This window comes from Babylonia areolata, chromosome 12, assembly GCF_041734735.1.
Source record: "Babylonia areolata isolate BAREFJ2019XMU chromosome 12, ASM4173473v1, whole genome shotgun sequence".
NCBI lineage: Eukaryota > Metazoa > Mollusca > Gastropoda > Neogastropoda > Buccinidae > Babylonia > Babylonia areolata.
Window position 1 is genome coordinate 8763190 of NC_134887.1, and position 23858 is coordinate 8787047.

A 23858-nucleotide genomic window follows, 5' to 3' on the forward strand; every position below is an offset into this window, starting at 1 on the left:
TTGAAGTGCTGAACTCTGAACGCTGTAAACAGATCTATGTGGTGGTCCACGTTGGAGTAAGTTGGAGAACATGCTGTCCATCCGCGGGCACTGCTTCTCAGAAGTCATTTGGCGTTACTTCGAGGAAAGGGGAGAGAATTATGTTTAGGGGCTGCATCCTTCTCTCCCTCTCTCTGTCTGTCTGTCTGTCTGTCTGTCTGTCTCTGTCACGCTCTCTCTGTACATGACTCCTGCAGATTGAAATGATGTTGTCTTCTGGTTATCTGCTCATGTTTCGAAAACCTTACATAGAATTGCTTTTGTGTAAGTGAATCTTTCTATCTGTTTGTTGTCGTTATGTTGAATATTTTTCGCTGATTCCCCCATATACCCTTCCCCGAACTCCCGATATATGTATATGGGCCCATGGCCGAAATGCATTAAACTGTTTAAGTCATTCTTCTTCTTCTTCTTCTTTCGTGGGCTGCAACTCCCACGTTGACTCGTATGTAAACGAGTGGGCTTTTACGTGTATGACCGTTTTTACCCCGCCATGTGGGCAGCCATACTCCGATTTCAGGGGGTGGTTGTTCATTCATTCATTCTCATTCTCTGTCTCTGTATCTGACTGTCAGTCGGTCGGTAGGTTGGACCCTAGATATCTCTGTCTCTTTCTCTTTCTCTCCCCCTCTCTCTCTGTCAGTGTCTCTGTCTGTCTCTGTCTCTCCCTCTTTCTCTGTCTCCGTCTCTGTCTCTCACATTCACCCCCCCCCCCCCCCCACCCCTCAGGTTGTGCATGTCATTTCCCATTTCTGTGTTTCCCTATCTCTGTCACTGTCTCTTTATATCTCTTCTCTCCATCTCTCCTCTCACAGTCTTTCTTCTCCTTATGTTTTTCTCTCGGTCTCTGTGTCTTTCTGTCCGTCTGCCTCTCATTTACTCAACAGAAAATGTAATTTTAAGGACTGAATCGCACCCCTTTTCACTCTATCTTTCGCGGTGTGTGTGTGTGTGTGTGTGTGTGTGTGTGTGTGTGTGCGTGCGTGCGTGCGTGCGTGCGTTGTGTTCTCCCACCGTATTCGCGCGCGCGCTGTCGTCGTACTTGTGTGTGTGTGTATGTGTGTGTGAGTGTGTGTCTGTGTGTGTGTGCGTGCGCGCGCACATGTGTGTGTGTGTGTGTGTATGTGTGGGCGTGTGTAATAGAAGTCGCACGCTTATCTGAAGGACCTACAATCTCTCTCTTCTCCTGACGTCGAGTGATGACAGCAGGAAACTCCCACCCTGCTTATCAGCTGCACACACACACACACACACACACACACACACACTCAAACACACACACACACACACACACACACACAAAACTCCCAGTTTTTCAACTTGTGCAGCAAGCAATACACTTCAATTCAAGTGGCGAACGGAGGTTGACTTTGGGCTGGCCAGGTGAAAGACAGAGAGAGAGAGAGAGAGAGAGGGGGGGGGGGGAGGGGAGGGTTTATTTTGCAGAGAGAGACCACTGTTCTAAAATTACATGGATAGCTCATTGGCCAGGAAAGCAGAAGCCAACTGGACGCCATAATGTTTCTCGTATCCGGCCGTCAGTCCGTTGAGAAGTCGTCTGCTAACTGGTTGTAGTTTCTGAACTGTAAACGTGTATCTTCGATGAAATCGTGTTAAAGCTAGCCCACACGACATGTCAAATGTTGCGTCTTGATTGATGTCTGCCAATGGTTTATTTACCAAAGTTACTACAGGAAAACAGTGTAGTTACACGTAGCGGAAACGTGCTGTGGAGGCACACACAGTGAATGTCAGCTTAACCAACGCCACGAGCAAGTAAAGCTTGCCGTGAAGCAGTCATCGTAACCAGCTGAGCGCTGGGCTACAAATATTTGTGTTCGCTTGTATTTCTTTTTATCACAACAGATTTCTCTGTGTGAAATTCGGGCTGCTCTCCCCAGGGAGAGCGCGTCGCTACCTATAGCGCCACCGATTTTTTGTATTTTTTTTTTTTTCCTGCGTGCAGTTTTATTTGCTTTTTCCCATCGAAGTGGATTTTTCTACAGAATTTTGCCAAGAACAACCCTTTTGTTGCCGTGGGTTCTTTTACGTGCGCCAAGTGCATGCTGCACACGGGACCTCGGTTTATCGTCTCATCCGAATGACTAAGCGTCCAGACCACCACTCAAGGTCTAGTGGAGGGGCCGGAGAAAATATCGGCGGCCGAGCCGTGATTCGAACCAGCGCGCTCAGATTCTCTCGCTTCCTAGGCGGACGCGTTACCACTAGGCCATCACTCCACATCTGAAGTTACCGCTTCGCGCAATACTGACACGAGTAACAAAATGGCTGATTGAACACTTCCGTTGGTTTCAGTTAGCAAAAGGGCTCAAAGGCACGCGCTATCCACCTAGTTTTAGAGCAGTGAGCGAGACTCAAGACACAGGTCATCATACAAACATGCCCGGGGAGAGCAGGGTGGCAGTATATAGGCATGGGATAAAGAACATTATTGCTGTGAGAGAGAGACAAGACAAGACAAATTCTTTATTTTCGAGGATAATAGATAAGCACTGGCGCGCTTTTTTTTTTCCCCCCATTCAGTCCCGCCCTGAAACAGGGTCTACACTACACAAAACTACATTAAATAATTATGTCATTGCATGCACAACACAATGCTACTTAAAGTCATAGCATGCGAATACAAGGCATAAGCATGGTAATAATAAGATACACACACGCTCTCTCTCTCTCTCTCTCTCTCTCTCTCACACACACACACACACACACACACACACACACACACACACACAAAAGCATGGTATTAATAAACGACATAGAAAAAGACAACCAAAACAAAAACAAAACACACATACACACACTCTCTCTCTCTCTCTCTCTCTCTCTCTCTCTCTCTCTCTATATATATATATATATATATCACGTACACGCATACGCACACACACACTTACACACACATAAACAGAGAGAGAGAGAGAGGTTTAAAAAAAAAAGAAAGAAAAAAAAAAAAGAAGGGAAAATAAGTACAGAATAGAAATGTGATAAATGACAGAAACGGGGCAGAAACGAGACAATAAAATGAAATTTGAACCACACTCGCGCGCGCTCTTGAACACACAGACACAACATACACGCGCGCGCGCACGCAAACACATGCACTAATGCACGCACGCATGCATATACACATGTGCATGTTCGCACGTGTAGTACACACACACACACACACACGCACAAATGCACGCACGCATGCACATACTCATATGCATACATGCACACGTAGTATATGCACACACATACACACGCACGCACGCACGCACGCACACACACACACACACACACACACACAGATGCATGCACGCACACGTATTACACACACACACTCTCACTCTCTCTCTCTCTCTCACATACACATACACACACACGCACGCCCGCGCGCGCGCGCGCACACACACACACACACACACGCAGTCTGCGCGGAGAATATCCTGTTTCTAGAATATGGGTCAGTTTCGGTGAATAGACACTTCTCAGTGATTACGACCGCAATGTTTCTATTTTGAAGATGTAATTGGGCGAAGATAAGTAGGCCTAAGTAGGCCTACTTTTACTTTATTTGATTATATATAAAAAGAAAAGTAAAAAAGTATCTATATATATATATGTGTGTGTGTGTACTTTTTCTTTTTTTCCTTTTATATACGTATATAGAGAGAGGGAAACTTTTTTTTTTCTTTTTTCTTTTATTTATCTTTTTTTTTCCCTCAGAAGCAGAGGGAGGGAGATAAAAGACTGGTGAATGGTGTTGTGATATCGGTTTCAGGAGGAGGGGAGCGAGGTAAAAAAAAGAAGGGGGAGGGGAGTGGCAGGGGGACGGGAAGGGGGGTGGGGGGGGGGAGGGTAAAGGCGGGGGGGTTTGGGGTGGGGGGTGGTAGGGAATCAGACGCCGGCAGTTTTTTGTTGTTGTTGTTTTTTTGTTTTTTTTCTCAGGATGTCGACACTTCGCTTGCTTCCTTTCTTTGTTAACTAATGAACTCGTTTTGCCTTGTGACTGACTGCATCTGTTTGTCTGTGTGTCTGTGTCTTAGTCCTGTCCTTTGTGTGTGTGTCTGTGTGTGTGTCTGTGTGTGTGTCTGTGTGTGTGTGAGTGTGTTCATTCTCTCCCCCGCCCCCCTGCCCCCTCTCTTTACCTCTCTCTCAGTCCGAGGAATCAGTGGTGAAGGACCCAGTTAATCATTGCTGCCAATCATGTTTCTTTCAAGTGTTCCGACCGTGAAGGCTGCAGTGTATCAAGTCTTCGGTGTAGTTGTCGGTGAAGTGCACACACAAACACGCACACACACTCACACACACACGCGCACAGTGGGGGGAGAGAGAGAAAGAGCGTGCGTGTGTGTGTGTGTGTGTGTGTCAGCGCGCGCGCGCGCGCGCGTACAGAACGAAAGGAACGAAACGAGAGAGAAAGAGAGGAGTTTGGCTGGAAATTTCGGGCCTTTGCTTATCAGAGAAAAAATCCAGCTTCACTCCCCCAGTTAATGGCAATGTTCAACAATCAACTGAACTGACTCATAATCAGTAACAGCATCAGTAACATCAGAATGTAATAGGTTCAGTCCTTTCGACAGCGTCATATCATAAAGAAAAGAAGTCTCTCCATTCCTCCTCATCTCATTCCTGTGTGCTTGCGTGCGCGCGCGCGCGTGTGTGTGTGATATTCTCTCTCTCTCTCTCTCTCTCTCTCTCTCACTCACCATACTTGTGCCTCTGTGTGTGTGTGTGTGTGCGCGTGCGTACGTGTGTGTGTGTGTGTGTATCTTATCATTACCATGCTTATGCCTTAATGTAGTATTGTGTTCGCATGCTATGGCTTTAAGTAGCATTGTGTAGTGCATACATCGACATATTATATAATGAAGTATTGTGTAGTGTAGACCCTGTTTCAGGGCGGGGACTGGATGGGGGAAAAAAAAGCGCCAGTGCTTACTTGTTATCCTGGAGGGTGGAGATTTTTCCGATCTCCCAGGTCAACATATGTGCAGACCTGCCAGTACCTGAACCCCCTTTCGTGTGTATACGCACGCAGAAGATCAAATGCGCACGTTAAAGATCCTGTAATCCATGTCATCGTTCGGGGGGTTATAGAAACAAGAACACACCCAGCATGCACACCTTCGAAAACGGAGTATGGCTGCCTACATGGTTGGGGTAAATAAACGAAAACGGTCATACACGTCAAATGTTACATGTTTGTCCGAGTGTGTATGTGTGCGTGCCTGAAATATGATTTAACGACACAGGAAACGAATGATGAGCGCCCAATGGCAGCCGTCAGTCGGCTCTACCCAGGTAGGCAGCATGCTGAGTAAATGACCCTGTGTTTGTAAAGAGCTTAGAGCTTGGTCTGCGACCGAGGATAGGCGCTATATAAGTATCCATATCAATCAATCCTTGAAAATAAAGAATTTGATCTTGTCTTGTCTTGTCCTGTCTTGCCCCCCCCCCCGCCCCCCCATTCCCCCCTCTCTCTCTGTGCTCTGAGTGGTGATTAGAACAGTGTCGTATGTAGTCAGACTGGCCAGTACTGGGATGAAAGTTCTCCTCCCCACACTGCGCACACCTAGGTGAAGTCATACACTGGTCTGTCTGTCTGGCTGGCTGGCTGGCTGGCTGGCTGGCTGGCTTTGGGCGTTCCTCCTCAGACTCTCAGCCTCGGATAGCTGTGGAAGTGTCTCTTCTAAATCTGGAGAGGCATTTCTGCACCGTCTGTCTCTCACACACCCCTTACCACCCTCCTACCCACTATCTGTTTCAAACTTGTCCGTCGACATCTGATATGATCACCAAGAAAAACAAACAACAACAACAAAAAAACAACAACAAAACAACAGCAACAACATTTAGTAATACCGATTCTGTTCTGAAGATCTCTTATTTTAACCCTGATGTATGTATATTTTTAAAGAGTCATTGCATATAAAAACCTATTCAGTTCCATGAGTTGAAGGTTTTCCTCAAAACTAAACAGATTGCGTTCTGAACCTTATGATGGAGCATCAACTCAAACTTTTGAACACACACACCCACACCCACACACACAGAGTTGATTTTTGAAAATTGATTTTAAGAGGAGTGAAGCTGAATCTTGCTTCTGATAAGCAAAGGTAGATAATTTCAAGCCAAACTCATCACTTTTGTTGTTGTTGGTTCTTACGACTTATTCTTGCTTCACACACATGCAGTTTGACACGAAGCTACGCACTATTTGTTGATCAGTATGCACGCTGAGAGAGCATTTTGAATAACTTGATTGATGTGTCGCACCTTACGTTTTTGTCATGTAACAATTTATGTAAGAAACATAAACATGTTTTTTTTAAATGGTGTGAAAAAACAAGGAATATTGGTAACGAATGCAAATAGAATTACGCAACAACATTGTAATAAATGAGCATAGGGTTTATGTATTGTTTGTAAATCGGTAAAGGTCGGGAAGTCAAAAGAAATCAAAATATACAAACATCCTAAATTTGAAAAGTGGGTACACCTTGACATTATGATGTTTACAGTTTGGTTGGGTGGCAGTGTACTGGAAAGTTGTTGCTTATACTAGTTGTCAGGAAGCGCGATCTTTGTGGGGATCATACTCAGTTCTTTTACTCTTCTGGTCTTTGGAGGGACATGTGTTGTCTGTATTCTGGGTTTTTTTGGGTTTTTATTTTTTTATTTTTTGGTTCTTAGGTTTGTTTGTTTTTTCTTGTTGTAAGCTTGTGTGTGTAACTTGTCAGTGATAGACTAGCACAGGGGGAAGGGATGGTAGAGAAAGGTGGACAAGGGAGTGGGTAAAAGGGAGGGGATGGTAGGTTTGGGGGTAAGGGTAGTGGTATCGACAGGGGGGCGTGGGTATTTATATTTCACCCTACCCGATCACACACTGGGGGGGGAAATATTTTTTAAAAGATGATGTCAACCGGCGGACAGTGTTCCGTGTCGGAACCCGGTGTAACTGGCCAGATCTTACCCCCGTAAGAACTGGCCTGGGCTAGATCTTACCCAAGGTAATGTTTGGCCTACTAGGCCATTTTATATCCCCTGGGCCATTTCTTACCCCCTCTGTTTTTCTCTGAAATACATTGATATTTGAAGAGTGCCGAGATTAACAACATTAGAAAGAAGGGTATGTGAACTGCGAGAAGTTTATTTCACACAATACTTATTACCAATGGGCTTTTATTCAAAACTGGAAAGTTATCAATGAACTTGTTGCTTGGATAAAACTGTTGTCTTATTTGCAATTAAAATTTTCGATATGGAACACCTCTTTTAATTGATATTATCTTTGAACATGAAGTTCGTTCCTAGAGACGTTCAGTCGTTCTGATGTACAGTGACTGCTTTTGATGAATTATGCTTAGTAATCTTGAGTTGGAAATAGAAAGAGGGAGACGTAGTGGCACACCACGAGAGTTTGCAAGGTTTGTAATAATATGGCTGTGATTGGGGATGAGTTCTATCTTATAATGGAATGCACAAAGTATAATGACTTCCGAGACAAGCGTGTGCATGAAAAAAATATTTGTCTCCGAAGTCGGTTTTCATTTTTGTTTTTTGTTTGTTTGTTTTTTGTTCATAGGAAGCAGATGGAATTTGTTAGCTATAAGTTGTCCACTGTCAATGGTGGTCAGTAGTGGTCCATATATAGTGGTCAGTGGTGGTCAATAGTGCTCTGTGATTGTGGTCAGTGGTGGTAAGTGGTAGTCAGCGGTCAGCAGTGGACAGTAATAGGCAACGGTCAGTGGTTAACAGAAGTCAGTGGTCACTGGTGGTCAGCAGTGGTCAGTGCTGGGCAGCGATGGTCAGTTATCAGAAGTGGTCAGTGGTCAGAACTGGTTAGTGGTCAGAAGCGGTCAGCAGTGGTCAGAGGTCAATAATCATAAGTGGTCAGTATATAGTGGTCAGTGGTTGGTTCTGGTCGGTCAGTGGTTAGCGGTTGTAAGTGATCAGTAGTGCTAGTAGTCAGTGGTGGCCAATGGTGGTCAGCTGTCAGTAGTGGTCAGTGTTGCTCAGCAGTGGTTAGTGGTGGTCAGCATTAGTCAGTGGTCATCAGTGGTCAATGGATGTCACCGGTGGTCAGTGGTCAATAATGGTTAGTGGTCAGTATATGGTGGCCAGCAGTGGTCAGTAGTGGTCAATGGTTAGCGGTGATCAGTGGTGGGCAGCAGTGGATAGCGGTCAGCAGTGGTCAGTAGTAGTCAGTGGACTGTAGTGGTCAGTAGTGGTAAGTGGTGGTCACTGGGTAGTGGTTGTCAGTGACCAGCAGTGGTCAGTTTGCAGTTAAACCAAAAAACCAGGACGTCTTGATAATGCACAAATGTGACAAAACAACGCAGTCTGAAGAATTTGACGTTGTGGTCAGCAGTGGCAAGTACTGGTCAGTAATGGCCAACAGTATAGTGAAATCCTGCTAAAACGTTGCAATATTGCATACAATGTGATGCAAGCTGAACTCTGATAGTGATCATACAGTGGTCAAACATCTTCAAAGACATAATGTACAAATGCGACAACATAATGCAGTCTGAGCACTCTTGAACTGTGGTCAACCATGGTCAGCTGTGGGGGAACATAGACCTGGGGGAACTTAGACCTAGGGGGATATAGACATGGGAGAACTTAGACCTGGGGAAACATAGACATGCTCCCCTGTACTGCATCCCAACTAGGTCACTGTTAACCTCTCTGATGTTGTCTGAAAGTGAGCATGATGTGAGCGGGCGTGGCATGGCACGTGAAGGACATTACGAGTATGTCTGTGGGTGGGCGGGGGTGGTGGTGTGTGTTGGTTTGTCTGTGTGTGTGAACATAGACGCTTGCGTCAAAAACAGGATTGCTTAAGTCAGCGCCGCCTTTGGGAGGCTCCGTGAGAACGCCTGGGAGCGGAGACAACTCAGCTCTACCACTAAGCTGAAGGTCTACTGTGCAGTGGTCCTTACCACCCTCCTTTACGCCAGCGAGACCTGGACTGTCTACAGCAGACAGGCCAAACAGCTCAACCTGAGCTGTCTCTGCAGACTCCTCCACATCAGGTGGCAGGACAAAGCCCCCGACACGGTAGTCCTGGAACGAGCTAGCCTCTGCAGCGTCTAAACCCTTCTGCAGAATATCAAAGCCAAGTGGGCTGGACATGTGGTGAGAATGTCAGACAGCCGACTGTCTAATCAGCTGCTGTGTCAGGGCAAGCGCTCAGTTGGAGGACAGAAGAAACGCTACCAAGACTGCCTCAAAGCGTCCCTCAAAGTCCTGGGCGTCGACATCAACACTTGGGAAATACTTGCTCTGGACCGTCCAGCTTGGCACAGCATAATCACCACAAAAGTCCGTGCAGCTGAAGCCAGGCGCATCACCGAGGTGCAACGGCAGCGTGCTGTGCAAGGCCCGAGCAGCATCCACTGCCACAACAACACCCACTCACTTGTGTCCCACATGTGGGCGAGACTTCAGGGTCCGGATTGGCCTCACCAGTCACCTTTGGACCCACAGCTACACACACACACACACACACACACACACACACACACACACACAGAGGATTGAACCAAGGACCTTCAGTCTAACGCTCTCCCAACTGAGCTATTCCGGCTGAGGTCCGAATCACCTGAATTAATCTTCATCCACAACGATGACGCCGCAGTGCACGGAATGAGGTCAGGGGACAGAAAAGAGATTATTTCTGCCTTTTTTTTTTTTTTTTAAGTTGTCGTTCTTTCATAAACCAATAAAAAGCAAAAATGAATAATGTTGATAATAATGATGATAATTTGTATTTGTATTTGTATTTCTTTTTATCACAACAGATTTCTCCATGTGAAATTCGGGCTGCTCTCCCAAGGGAGAGCGTTTCGGTACACTGACAACGCCAAACATTTTTTTCTATTTTTTCCTGTGTGCAGTTTTATTTGTTTTTCCTATCGAGGTGGATTTTTCTACAGAATTTGCCAGGAACAACCCTTTTATTGCCGTGGGTTCTTTTACGTGCGCTAAGTGCATGCTGCACACGGGATCTTGGTTTATCGTCTCATCCGAATGACTAGCGTCCAGACCACCACTCAAGGTCTAGTGGAGGGGGAGAAAATATCGGCGGCTGAGCCGTGATTCGAACCCGCGCGCACAGATTCTCTCGCTTCCTAGGTGGACGCTCCATATTGCAACTGTCCCCCACTCCCACACATCCCTTCCAACCCCCCACCCCATTCTCTATGCGTTTATAGTTTCCCCAGACTTCTGTATACATATATAAAGTTTTGTCTTCCGTCGTTTTTGCAGAAGTGTGTGTGTGTGTGTGTGTTTGTATGTGTGTGTGTGTAAGAGCTTGGTGTGCTAGCGCTTTGATTCGTTTGTCAGTGCACTCTCTATACATTCCTTGTTGTCATTATTGTTGATATTACTCATCAAGAGATCGACTTACTTTGCTCATCCCAAGATACCTCTGCAGAAAGTACCCGTCTCATTACTGCGGCGTGTAAGTTGACACAGAAGACTATACTCGCCCCCCATCACACACACACACACACACACACACACACACACACACACACACACACACACACACACACACATATATATATTTTGTCCATACTCCCTCCGCCCCTTATTCCAAGTTTCACACATAAGCAACACACACACACACACACGCACCTCTACCGATCACACAAACAATTTTGATGAGGGGGGAAAAAAAGAGAAAAAAAAAGATGATGTCAACCGCCGGACAGTGTTCCGTGCCGGAACCCGGGATTGAACCAGGGACCTTTAGATCTTCAGTCTAACGCTCTCCCAACTGAGCTATTCCGGCTGACGTCTGAATCACCTGAATTAATCTTCATCCACAACGATGACGCCGCAGTGCACGGAATGAGGTCAGGAAAGAGAAAAGAGAGATTATTTCTGCCTTTTTTATTTTTTATTTATTTATTTTTTTAAAAAGTTCTTTCGTAAACCAATAAAAGCAAAAATGAATAATGATGATAATTTGTATTTGTATTTCTTTTTATCATAACAGATTTCTCTGTGTGAAATTCGGGCTGCTCTCCCCAGGGAGAGCGCGTCGTTACACTGATAGCGCCACCCATTTTTTTTGTATTTTTTCCTGCATGCAGTTTTATTTGTTTTTCCTATTGAAGTGAATTTTTCCACAGAATTTTTCCAAGAGCAACCCTTTTATTGCCGTGGGTTCTTTTACGTGTGCTAAATGCATGCTGCACACGGGATCTCGGTTTATCGTCTCATCCGAATGACTAGCGTCCAGACCACCACTCAAGGTCTAGTGGAGGGGGAGAAAATATCGGCGGCTGAGCCGTGATTCGAACCCGTGCGCTCAGATTCTATCGCTTCCTAGGTGGACGCGTTACTTCTAGGCCATCACTCCGTAGTGATCATGATAACGATGACTAAAACGGTTAAATATATATTTTATTTTTACTTCATAAATGAATATATAAATCCCTGCACTCAGCTCTCAAATATCAAGTCAGGCCTTACTGAAGTCCTATCTTTTTTTTCTAAATTCATTGCTAGATATTGCAACCCAACCCCCACCCCATTCTCTATGCGTTTATAGTTTCCCCAGACTGATGTATATATGTATAAAGTTTTGTCTTCAATCCTTTGTTTCAGAATTGTGTGTGTGTGTGTGTGTGTGTGTGTGTGTAAGAGCTAGGTATGTTAGTGCTTTGATTCGTTTCTCAGTGCATTCTGTATACATTCCTTGTCATTATTGTTGATATTACTCATCAAGAGATGGACGTACTTTGCTCATCCCAAGATACCTCTGCAGAAAGTACCCGTCTCACTACTGGGTTGGAAAGTTGCCCCACATCACACACACACACACACACACACACACACACACACACACACACACACACACACACACACACACACACACACACACACACACATTCTTCCATACCCCCTTATTCCAAGTTTACACATAAGCAACACACACACACCCCTTCCGATCACACAACCAATTTTGATGGGGAGAAAAGAAAAAAGAAGGGGGGAAAAAAAAGAAAAGAAAAGAAAAAGTCAACCGCCGGACAGTGTTCCGTGCCGGAACCCGGGATTGAACCAGGGACCTTTAGATCTTCAGTCTAACGCTCTCCCAACTGAGCTATTCCGGCCGACGTCCGAATCACCTGAATTAATCTTCATTCACAACGATGACGCCGCAGTGCACGGAATGAGGTCAGGAAAGAGAAAAGAGAGATTATTTCTGCCTTTTTTTCTCTTTTTTTTTTTTAAGTTGTCGTTCTGTCATAAACCAATAGAAAGCAAAAATGAATAATGTTGATAATAATGATGATAATTTGTATTTGTATTTCTTTTTATCACAACAGATTTCTCCGTGTGAAATTCAGGCTGATCTCCCAAGGGAGAGCGTGTCGGTACACTGACAGCGCCACCCATTTTTTGTATTTTTTCCTGCGTGCAGTTTTATTTGTTTTTCCTATCGAAGAGGATTTTTCTACAGAATTTTGCCAGGAACAACCCTTTTATTGCCGTGGGTTCTTTTACGTGCGCTAAATGCATGCTGCACACGGGATCTCGGTTTATTGTCTCATCCGAATGACTAGCGTCCAGACCACCACTCAAGGTCTAGTGGAGGGGAAGAAAATATCGGCGGCTGAGCCGTGATTCGAACCCGCGCGCACAGATTCTCTCGTTTTCTAGGTGGACGCGTAACCTCTAGGCCATCACTCCACAGTGATTATGATAACAATGACCAAAACGGTTAAATACGGTATATATTTTTTTTTTACTTCATAAATGAATATATAAATCCCTGCACTCAGCTCTCAAATATCAAGTCAGGCCTTACTGAAGTCCTACCTTTTTCTAAATTCATTGCTCCATACTGCAACCGTCCCCCCCCTCCCACACACCCCTTCCAACCCCCCCACCCCATTCTCTCTGCGTTTATAGTTTCCCCAGACTTCTGTATACATATATAAAGTTTTGTCTTCTGTCGTTTTTGCAGAATTGTGTGTGAGAGAGAGAGAGAGAGTGTGTGTAAGAGCTTGGTGTGCCAGTGCTTTGATTCGTTTGTCAGTGCACTCTCTATACATTCCTTGTTGTCATTATTGTTGATATTACTCATCAAGAGATCGACTTACTTTGCTCATCCCAAGATACCTCTGCAGAAAGTACCCGTCTCATTACTGCGGCGTGTAAGTTGACACAGAAGACTATACTCGCCCCCCATCACACACACACACACACACACACACACACACACACACACACACACACACATTTTGTCCATACACCCTCCATCCCTTATTCCAAGTTTCACACATAAGCAACACACACACACGCACCCCTACCGATCACACAAACAATTTTGATGGGGAAGAAAAAAAAAAAAAAAAAAAATGATGTCAACCGCCGGACAGTGTTCCGTGCCGGAACCCGGGATTGAACCAGGGACCTTTAGATCTTCAGTCTAACGCTCTCCCAACTGAGCTATTCCGGCTGACGTCTTAATCACCTGAATTAATCTTCATCCACAACGATGACGCCGCAGTGCACGGAATGAGGTCAGGAAAGAGAAAAGAGATTATTTCTGCCTTTTTTTTTTCTTTTTTTTTAAAAGTTGTTCTTTCGTAAACCAATAAAAACAAAAATGAATAATGATGATAATTTGTATTTGTATTTCTTTTTGTGGAAATTCGGGCTGCTCTCCCCAGGGAGAACGCGTCGTTACACTGATAGCGCCACCCATTTTTTTGTATTTTTTCCTGCATGCGGTTTTATTTGTTTTTCCTATTGAAGTGGATTTTTCCACAGAATTTTGCCAGGAACATTCCTTTTATTGCCGTGGGTTCTTTTACGTGTGCTAAGTGCATGCTGCACACGGGATCTCGGTTTATCGTCTCATCCGAATGACTAGCGTCCAGACCACCACTCAAGGTCTACAGGAGGGGGAGAAAATATCGGCGGCTGAGCCGTGATTCGAACCAGCGCGCTCAGATTCTCTCACTTCCTAGGTGGACGCGTTACTTCTAGGCCATCACTCCATAGTGATCATGATAATGATGACTAAAGCGGTTAAATATATATTTTATTTTTACTTCATAAATGAATATATAAATCCCTGCACTCAGCTCTCAAATATCAAGTCAGGCCTTACTGAAGTCCTACCTTTTTCTAAATTCATTGCTCCATATTGCAACCGCCCCCCCCTCCCATACACCCCTTCAAACCCCCCACCCCATTCTCTATGCGTTTATAGTTTCCCCAGACGTCTGTATACATATATAAAGTTTTGTCTTCCGTCGTTTTTGCAGAATTGTGTGTGAGAGAGAGAGAGAGAGAGAGAGAGTGTGTGTGTGTGTGTAAGACCTTGTTGTGCTAGCGCTTTGATTCGTTTGTCAGTGCACTCTCTATACATTCCTTGTTGTCATTATTGTTGATATTACTCATCAAGAGATCGACTTACTTTGCTCATCCCAAGATACCTCTGCAGAAAGTACCCGTCTCATTACTGCGGCGTGTAAGTTGACACAGAAGACTATACTCGCCCCCCATCACACACACACACACACACACACACACACACACACATATATAGATATATATATATATATATATTTTGTCCATACTCCCTCCGTCCCTTATTCCAAGTTTCACACATAAGCAACACACACACACACACACACGCACCTCTACCGATAACACAAACAATTTTGATGGGGGGAAAAAAAAAGAGAAAAAAAAAAATGTCAACCGCCGGACAGTGTTCCTTGCCGGAACCCGGGATTGAACCAGGGACCTTTAGATCTTCAGTCTAACGCTCTCCCAACTGAGCTATTCCGGCTGACGTCTGAATCACCTGAATTAATCTTCATCCACAACGATGACGCCGCAGTGCACGGAATGAGGTCAGGAAAGAGAAAAGAGAGATTATTTCTGCCTTTTTTTTTTTTTTTTTTTTTTTTTTTAAGTTGTTCTTTCGTAAACCAATAAAAGCAAAAATGAATAATGATGATAATTTGTATTTGTATTTCTTTTTATCATAACAGATTTCTCTGTGTGAAATTCGGGCTGCTCTCCCCAGGGAGAGCGCGTCGTTACACTGATAGCACCACCCATTTTTTTTGTATTTTTTCCTGCATGCAGTTTTATTTGTTTTTCCTATTGAAGTGGATTTTTCCACAGAATTTTGCCAAGAGCAACCCTTTTATTGCCGTGGGTTCTTTTACGTGTGCTAAATGCATGCTGCACACGGGATCTCGGTTTATCGTCTCATCCGAATGACTAGCGTTCAGACCACCACTCAAGGTCTAGTGGAGGGGGAGAAAATATCGGCGGCTGAGCCGTGATTCGAACCCGCGCGCTCAGATTCTATCGCTTCCTAGGTGGACGCGTTACTTCTAGGCCATCACTCCGTAGTGATCATGATAACGATGACTAAAACGGTTAAATATATATTTTATTTCTACTTCATAAATGAATATATAAATCCCTGCACTCAGCTCTCAAATATCAAGTCAGGCCTTACTGAAGTCCTATCTTTTTTTCTAAATTCATTGCTAGATATTGCAACCCAACCCCCACCCCATTCTCTATGCGTTTATAGTTTCCCCAGACTGATGTATATATGTATAAAGTTTTGTCTTCCATCCTTTGTTTCAGAATCGTGCGTGTGTGTGTGTGTGTGTAAGAGCTAGGTATGTTAGTGCTTTGATTCGTTTCTCAGTGCATTCTGTATACATTCCTTGTTGTCATTATTGTTGATATTACTCATCAAGAGATGGACGTACTTTGCTCATCCCAAGATACCTCTGCAGAAAGTACCCGTCTCACTACTGGGTTGTGAAAGTTGCCCCACATCACACACACACACAGACACACACACACACACACACACACACATTCTTCCATACCCCCTTATTCCAAGTTTACACATAAGCAACACACACACACCCCTTCCGATCACACAAACAGTTTTGATGAGGAGAAAAGAAAAAAGAAGGTGGAAAAAAGAAAAGAAAAAAAGATGTCAACCGCCGGACAGTGTTCCGTGCCGGAACCCGGGATTGAACCAGGGACCTTTAGATCTTCAGTCTAACGCTCTCCCAACTGAGCTATTCCGGCTGACGTCCGAAGCCCGTGAATTAATCTTCATCCGCTTTGACGTAGTGCACGGAATGAGGTCAGGGGAGAGACGGTTTTTTTGTTTGTCTGTTGTCTGACTTTGGTAAACTTGTGGGAACAAAAAAAATTTTTTTTTAATAAAAATTTTAAAAAAATAAGGGGGGTGGGGGGGAGGGGGTTGATGTAGGAAAACAACGCTGAAGCATAGAAACAATAAGCATTTTAAGTGACAGCAGCCATGCGCTGGCAAATCATTACTGAATCTTACCTTCAGGCAAACGCTTCTGCGTCCCAAAATGTAGAACAAACAGAACCAAATGCAGCTTTATTCCAACCTCAGTTCAGCTATTAAACAGTTGTAATTGATAATCAGATTTGTGATTTTTAAAAAACCCAAACAAATTAAATGTATGGCATAGTGTGTGTATGTGGAATGTGACAAATCCAAGTATTGTTTAATTACATTGTTATTATATGTCTTTTGTCTACTTTTAGTATGCTATTTCATTCATATCTTTTAACTGATATTGTATTGCACATGTATGGCTGCGATGATGGATGTATGATCTACTCTAAGTTACCTTTTAACTCACTCAGTACGGCCAGTTCTCTCTTCTCCTCTACACAGACCCCTCAGATGTCCAGTGGGTGTCTGAATGACCCAACCTTTAGCTTCCGTCGTCAGAATTGTGGTATTCTTTGTCAACATTCACGTTTTCAGTATAAGAGCCTTCCGCTTGCAATATTTTGATGATGGTAACTGGGGTGAAACGCTGTTAACGTCGTCTCTTTCGCCGTTCGTATGGAAAGAGTTAAAGGTTTCTGTTGTGTCGATGTTGTCTACTGTGAGTATTCACTGTCCGCATGGGTTGCCATCTAAACATTTTATGTCTTTTATGTAAACATGTTGAACGACTGTGATTTCAGTGTGTTGTTTATGTGTTTTACGCCACAGATGAATTTCACTTGTTGAGATGATAACGGGTATTTTGTAATCTGTAATCTGTGACAAGCACTGAACACTATCACTACTGAAAAAGAAGAGAGAAATACTAACGGCAGTATGTACGTGAACAACAGGAAGGGGAGATGAGAACCAGCACAGACAAACAAGTACACAGATAGAGAAAGGACAGGGCGGAGTGTGTGCATGCGTGTGTGTAGTGTGTGTGTGTGTGTGTGTGCGTACGTGTGTGTGTGTGTGTGTGCGCGGCGTGTGTGTGTTTGTGCATGTGTGTGTTTGTGTACGTGCATGCGTGTGTGTGTGTGTGTGTGTGCGTGCTTGTGCGCGCACGCGTTATGTCTGTGTGTGTGTGTGTGCGTGCGTGCATGTGCGCTCGTTGTGTATGTGTGTGTGTGCGCACGCGTTGCATGTGTGTGTGTGCGCATGCGTGCGTCCGTGTGTGCGCACGCATGTTGTGTGTGTCTGTGTGTGTGTGTGTGTGTGTACACCGTGCGCGCGTGTGTGTGTATGCGTCCGATCGCGCGCGTGTGTGTGTCTGTGTGCATATGCATGTGAGTGTGTTGCAGAGACAATTACTTCTAAGTGGGTTTTTTAATTATTTTATTTTAATTTAATTTTAAAATTCATTCTGTTCCCAAACACAGCCGTCAGGTGTTTCCGTTTGCTGTCTGTCATCTTGGCTCTGAGAAGTGTTGCCATTTCCAAACCAGGACAGGTCGTTCCACAGACCTCAGCACCATCCCTGAGGAGCACACTGTGCGTGGGAACTGGCCACTGAGCTGAAAAGGAGGGATCGAGTGGCAGTCCGCGGGTGTTATTTAATGTAAACAGACTGCCGCGCCGTCAGCCCAGGGTTCTCCATCTGAGAGATGAACTGCGGCAATAGGTATGGGAAAGAGCGTTTTGGTTAAAAAAAACAAACAAACAACAAAACAAAAAAACAAAAGCAAAACAAGAGAGGCAAGGCAGGCCTTCAAGACTCACTTGTGATACACTTAAAAAAAATCAAATAAAATCTAAGCTTTTTATGTATTGAGTATAATTTCAGAATGTAATGTTTATGATGAGTAAGATCAGTTTAAAGCAAATTAACTCCCCTAGCATTAATTACAGAGTAATTTCCCTTTTTTTTCTATCTGCACCAAAACGTTTGCAAAATAAATAAAACTTCCATGCTTAGCAAAAGAAGTTCCTGTTTGAACAAAAAAAAAATGATAATAATGACTGCTCTTGTTGTTGGGTCAGAATATCAGATCAAAGTGCCAAGTTTAGAGAATACAAAAAAATATAAATATAACAGTAAATGCAGTTTGCATAAAATTAGGCTTCATTTTTTTGTTGTTTTTTTTGTGCCCATCCCAGAGGTGCAGTATTGTTTTAAACAAGATGACTGGAAAGAACTGAATTTTTCCTATTTTTATGCCTAATTTGGTGTCAACTGACAAAGTATTTGCAGAGAAAATGTCAATGTTAAAGTTTACCACGGACACACAGACACACACACACACACACACACACAACCGAACACCGGTTTAAAACATAGACTCACTTTGTTTACACATGTGAGTCAATAAACTATCTTTTACTTTTGACATCTCTCACTCCGTCTCTCTCTCTTTAGCGCCCCCCCCCCCCCCCCCCCCCCCCCCCCCCCCCCCCCCACTCTCTCTCTCTCTCCCTTTCTTAGTCTTGACCGTGATAACAATAATGATAACGACTAATGATAGTAATAATTATAATATTGATGATGTCAATAATAATATCAATTGATGATGATACTAATAATAACAATAATAATTTGTATTTTTATTTCTTTTTATCACAACACATTTCTCTGTGTGAAATTCGGGCTGCTCTCCCGTGGGGGAGCGCGTCGCTAAACAACAGCGCCCCCTCCCCCCGCTTTATTTGTTTTTCCTATCGAAGTGAAGTGATGGCCTAGAGGTAACGCGTCCGCCAAGGAAGCGAGAGAGAATTTGAGCGTGCTGGTTTGAATCACGGCTCAGCCGCCAGTATTTTCTCCCCCTCCACTAGACCTTGAGTGGTGGTCTGAACGCTAGTCATTCGGATGAGACGATAAACCGAGATTCCGTGTGCAGCATGTACTTAGCGCACAGAAAAGAACCCACGGCAACGAAAGGGTTGTTCCTGGCAAAATTCTGTAGAAAAATCCACTTCGATAGAAAAAAGAAATAAAACTGCACGCAGGAAAACATTTTTTTTTTTAAATGGGTGGCGCTGTCAGTGTAGCGACGTGTTCTCCCTGGGGAGAGCAGCCCGAATTTCACACAGAGAAAACTGTTGTGATAAAAAGAAATACAAATACAAATTATCATTATTGTTGTCATCATTATTCATTTTTGCCTTTTATTGGTTTCCGAAAGAACGACAACTTTAAAAAAAGAAAGAAAAAAAAGAAGAAAAAAAGGCAGAAATAATCTCTAGCTCTCTTTTCTGTCCCCTGACCTCATTCCGTGCACTGCGTCATCATTGTGGATGAAGATTATTTCACGGGATTCGGACGTCAGCCGGAATAGCTCAGTTGGGAGAGCGTTAGACTGAAGATCTAAAGGTCCCTGGTTCAATCCCGGGTTCCGGCACGGAACACTGTCCGGCGGTTGACATCATTTTTTTCTCTCCCCCTTCAAAGTTGTTTGTGTGGTCGGTAGGGGTGTGTGTGTGTTGCTTATGTGTAAAACTTGGAATTAGGGACTGAGGGAGTATGGAAGAATGTGTGTGTGTGTGTGTTCTTTCTTTAATTCAACATCTTTTCACTTTGAGTGATATCAGACGTGTCATGTGTGTGTGTGTTTGCGTGCGTGCGTGCTTGCGTGTGTGTGTGTGTGTGTGTGATGTGGGGCAACTTACACCACGCAGTAGTGAGACGGGTACTTTCTGCAGAGGTATCTTGGGATCAGTGAGCAACGTACGTCGATCTTTTGATGAGTAATGTCAATAATAAGGACAACAAAGAATTTATACATGGTGCACTGAGAAACGAATCAAAGCGCTAGCACACCAAGCTCTTACACGCACGCACACACACACACACACACAATTCTGAAACAATCAACGGAAGACAAAACTTTATATATGTATATAGATGTCTGGGGAAACTATAAATGCATAGAGAACGGGGTGGGGGTAGGGGTGGGGGGTTGCAGTATGGAGCAATGAATTTGGAAAAAGGTGGGACTTCAGTAAGGCCTGACTTGATGTTTGAGAGCTGAGTGCAGGGATTTATATATTCATTTATGAAGTAAAAATAAAATATATATTTAACCATTTTAGTCATCGTTATCATGATCACTACGAGTGATAGCCTAGAAGTAACGCGTCCACATAGGAAGCGAGAGAATCTGAGCGCGCGGGTTCGAATCACGGCTCAGCCGCCGATATTTTCTCCCCCTCCACTAGACCTTGAGTAGTGGTCTGGACGCTAGTCATTCGGATGAGACGATAAACCGAGATCCCATGTGCTAGCATGCATTTAGCGCACGTAAAAGAACCCACGGCAACGAAAGGGTTGTTCCCGGCAAAATTTTGTAGAAAAATCCACTTCGATAAGAAAAACAAATAAAACTGCACGCAGGAAAAAATACAAAAAAATGGGTGGCGCTGTCAGTGTAGCGATGCACTCTCCCTGGGGAGAGCAGCCTGAATTTCACACAAAGAAATCTGTTGTGATAAAAAGAAATACAAATACAAATTATCATCATTAATATCATCATTATTCATTTGTGCTTTTTATTGGTTTACGAAAGAACGACAAAAAAAAAAAAGAGGCAAAATAATCTCTTTTCTCTCCCCTGACCTCATTCCGTGCACTGCGCCATAGCAGATGGAGATTAATTCACGTGAATCGGACGTCAGCCGGAATAGCTCAGTTGGGAGAGCGTTAGACTGAAGATCTAAAGGTCCCTGGTTCAATCCCGGGTTCCGGCACGGAACACTGTCCGGCGGTTGACATCTTTTTTTTTTCTTTTTATTATTATTATTATTAAATATATTATTTCTCTCTCCATCTAACATGTTTCTCTGCGTGGTAGGCCAGGTGTGTGGATTCCTTACGGGTACAGCTTGGCATGAGGGAGGGAGGGAGGAGGTGGGGAACTGAGAATAGGGAGGGTGTATTCAGCTGAGTGAACTGAACAAAAATAAACCTCCGTCGGTCATCTGAAGGGTTCATTCTGCAGGGGGAATGTTCTGATGAGCAAAGTCACCTGATCTCTTATTAAATGAAGCTTGATAATAATTGTATTTGTATTTCTTTTATCACAACAGATTTATCTGTGTGAAATTCAGGCTGCTCTCCCCAGGGAGAGCGCGTCGCTACACTACAGCGCCAATCATTTTTTTGTATTTTTTCCTGCGTGCAGTTTTATTTGTTTTTTCTATTGAAGTGGATTTTTCTACAGAATTTTGCCAGGAACAACCCTTTTGTTGCCGTGGGTCAGTCTTTTACGTGCGCTAAGTGCATGCTGCACACGGGACCTCGGTTTATCGTCTCTTTCGAATTACTAGCGTCCAGACCACCACTCAAGGTCTAGTGGAGGGGGAGAAAATATCGGCGGCTGAGCCGTGATTCTAACCAGCGCGCTCAGATTCTCTCACTTCCTAGGCGGACGCATTACCTCTAGGCCATCACTCCAATAATGATAATAATAATAATGATAATAATAGTGATAATGATAATAATGACAGTGAAAAAGAAGAACAACAACAATAACAAAAACAACAACAATAAATGTAATGATAATGATCATCATTATCAGAATAGTCATAATAAGCAGGATCACGATAATATATTTTAAAAAGCTCTAAATTTTGTGCAGCAACAAATCAGATTGTTAAAAGCTCAAAATCTTGTGTAGCAACAAATCAGATTGTTTATAGCTGTAAAGCGTGTAGCAACAAATCAGATTGTTTATATAGCTCTAAATCTTGTAGCAACAAATCAGATTGTTTATATAGCTCTAAAGCTTGTAGCAACAAATCAGATTGTTTATATAGCTCGAAATCTTGTAGCAGCAAATCAGATTGTTTCTATAGCTCGAAATCTTGTGCAGCAACAAACCAGATTGTTTCTATAGCTCTAAAGCTTGCAGCAACAAATCAGATTGTTTATATAGCTCTAAAGCTTGTAGCAACAAGTCAGATTGTTTATATAGCTCTAAAGATTGTAGCAACAAGTCAGATTGTTTATATAGCTCTAAAGCTTGTAGCAACAAATCAGATTGTTTATATAGCTCTAAAGCTTGCAGCAACAAATCAGATTGTTTATATAGCTCTAAAGATTGTAGCAACAAATCAGATTGTTTATATAGCTCTAAATCTTGTGCAGAAACAAATCAGATTGTTTATGTAGCTCTAAAGCTTGTAGCAACAAATCAGATTGTTTATATAGCTCTAAAGCTTGTGCAGAAACAAGTCAGATTGTTTATATAGCTCTAAAGCTTGTAGCAACAAATCAGATTGTTTATATAGCTCTAAAGCTTGCAGCAACAAGTCAGATTGTTTATATAGCTCGAAATCTTGTGCAGAAACAAATCAGATTGTTTATATAGCTCGAAATCTTGTGCAGCAACAAATGAGTCACAGCTCTTTCACACCAATCTTCAGCGCACTTGCATAACTCTGAAACACAGGGCTGCAAAACGAAACGTATGAATGCAAGCCGCAGACAGAAGGCTATACAAATTATATAGAGACTGAAAAGTGGGAATCTGATTCGGAAAGGGGTGGGTTTTTAGGCCAGATTTGTAGAAAGCTGGGTGCTGGGTTTGTTTATGAAGTGACCAAATATATATCGATATAACTGTTAGTCATCATCATCATCATCGCTATCAGTAGTATCATCATCATCATCATCATCATCACCACAATCACCATACAACCACCACAATTATTATTATTATTACTATTATTATCATTGCAAGTGTTAGCATCAGTTCCCCCCCACCCCCCCCCCCCCCCCCACACACACACACACACATATATATATATATATATAATATATATATATAAAAAATTTTTTTTTAAAAAGTTGTAAAACAACACCTTTTTTGTTAAACAAACCAAAAAAATCTGAATTTTCGCTGCCACCCGGCAGCTTGGTCACAGACTACACTGATAACAGATGACGTAATGCTATTTTTAACGTCATCTTTCTGACCTTACACGACATCTACTACGTAAAGTTATCATGTTCTAACTGTTCCTTCAACACACACACACACACACACACACAGATATATATATATATATATATATATATATATATATATATATATATATATATATATATATATATATATATAATAAAGGAAGACAACTTATGAAAATGAAAAAGAATCAACTTTTTCTCTCCCCTGGCCCAAGTCCGTGCACTGTGCCATAGCGGATGAAGATCAGTTTCAGTAGCTCAAGGAGGCGTCACTGCGTTCGGACAAATCCATATACGCTACACCACATCTGCCAAGCAGATGCCTGACCAGCAGCGTAACCCAACGCGCTTAGTCAGGCCTTGAGAAAAAAAAAAGAAGAAAAAAAAAGAAAAGATGAAGATTAATTCACGTGAAGCAGACGTCAGCCGGAATAGCTCAGTTGGGAGAGCGTTAGACTGAAGATCTAAAGGTCCCTGGTTCAATCCCGGGTTCCGGCACGGAACACTGTCCGGCGGTTGACATTATCCTTTTTTTTCTCTCTCTCTTTAAAAAAAAAAAAAATTATATATATATAT

At 43.2% G+C, this 23858-nt stretch overlaps 1 protein-coding gene and 8 non-coding genes across 15 annotated transcripts in view; 4 read left to right on the forward strand and 5 right to left on the reverse strand.

Moving 5' to 3' along the window:
* The window catches only part of LOC143288374 (sodium-dependent serotonin transporter-like), a 140502-nt gene that overhangs the window by 51089 nt on the left and 65555 nt on the right, over positions 1 to 23858 (forward strand). The window lies entirely within an intron of this gene.
* On the reverse strand, positions 10774 to 10846 carry Trnaf-gaa (transfer RNA phenylalanine (anticodon GAA)). Its single transcript has one exon. It is a non-coding gene; the product is annotated as a tRNA-Phe (tRNA).
* Positions 12104 to 12176, reverse strand: Trnaf-gaa (transfer RNA phenylalanine (anticodon GAA)). Its single transcript has one exon. It is a non-coding gene; the product is annotated as a tRNA-Phe (tRNA).
* Trnaf-gaa (transfer RNA phenylalanine (anticodon GAA)) lies at positions 13456 to 13528 on the reverse strand. The gene has a single exon. It is a non-coding gene; the product is annotated as a tRNA-Phe (tRNA).
* Trnaf-gaa (transfer RNA phenylalanine (anticodon GAA)) lies at positions 14800 to 14872 on the reverse strand. The gene has a single exon. It is a non-coding gene; the product is annotated as a tRNA-Phe (tRNA).
* On the reverse strand, positions 16080 to 16152 carry Trnaf-gaa (transfer RNA phenylalanine (anticodon GAA)). Its single transcript has one exon. It is a non-coding gene; the product is annotated as a tRNA-Phe (tRNA).
* Trnaf-gaa (transfer RNA phenylalanine (anticodon GAA)) lies at positions 19644 to 19716 on the forward strand. Its single transcript has one exon. It is a non-coding gene; the product is annotated as a tRNA-Phe (tRNA).
* Positions 20989 to 21061, forward strand: Trnaf-gaa (transfer RNA phenylalanine (anticodon GAA)). Its single transcript has one exon. It is a non-coding gene; the product is annotated as a tRNA-Phe (tRNA).
* Trnaf-gaa (transfer RNA phenylalanine (anticodon GAA)) lies at positions 23708 to 23780 on the forward strand. Its single transcript has one exon. It is a non-coding gene; the product is annotated as a tRNA-Phe (tRNA).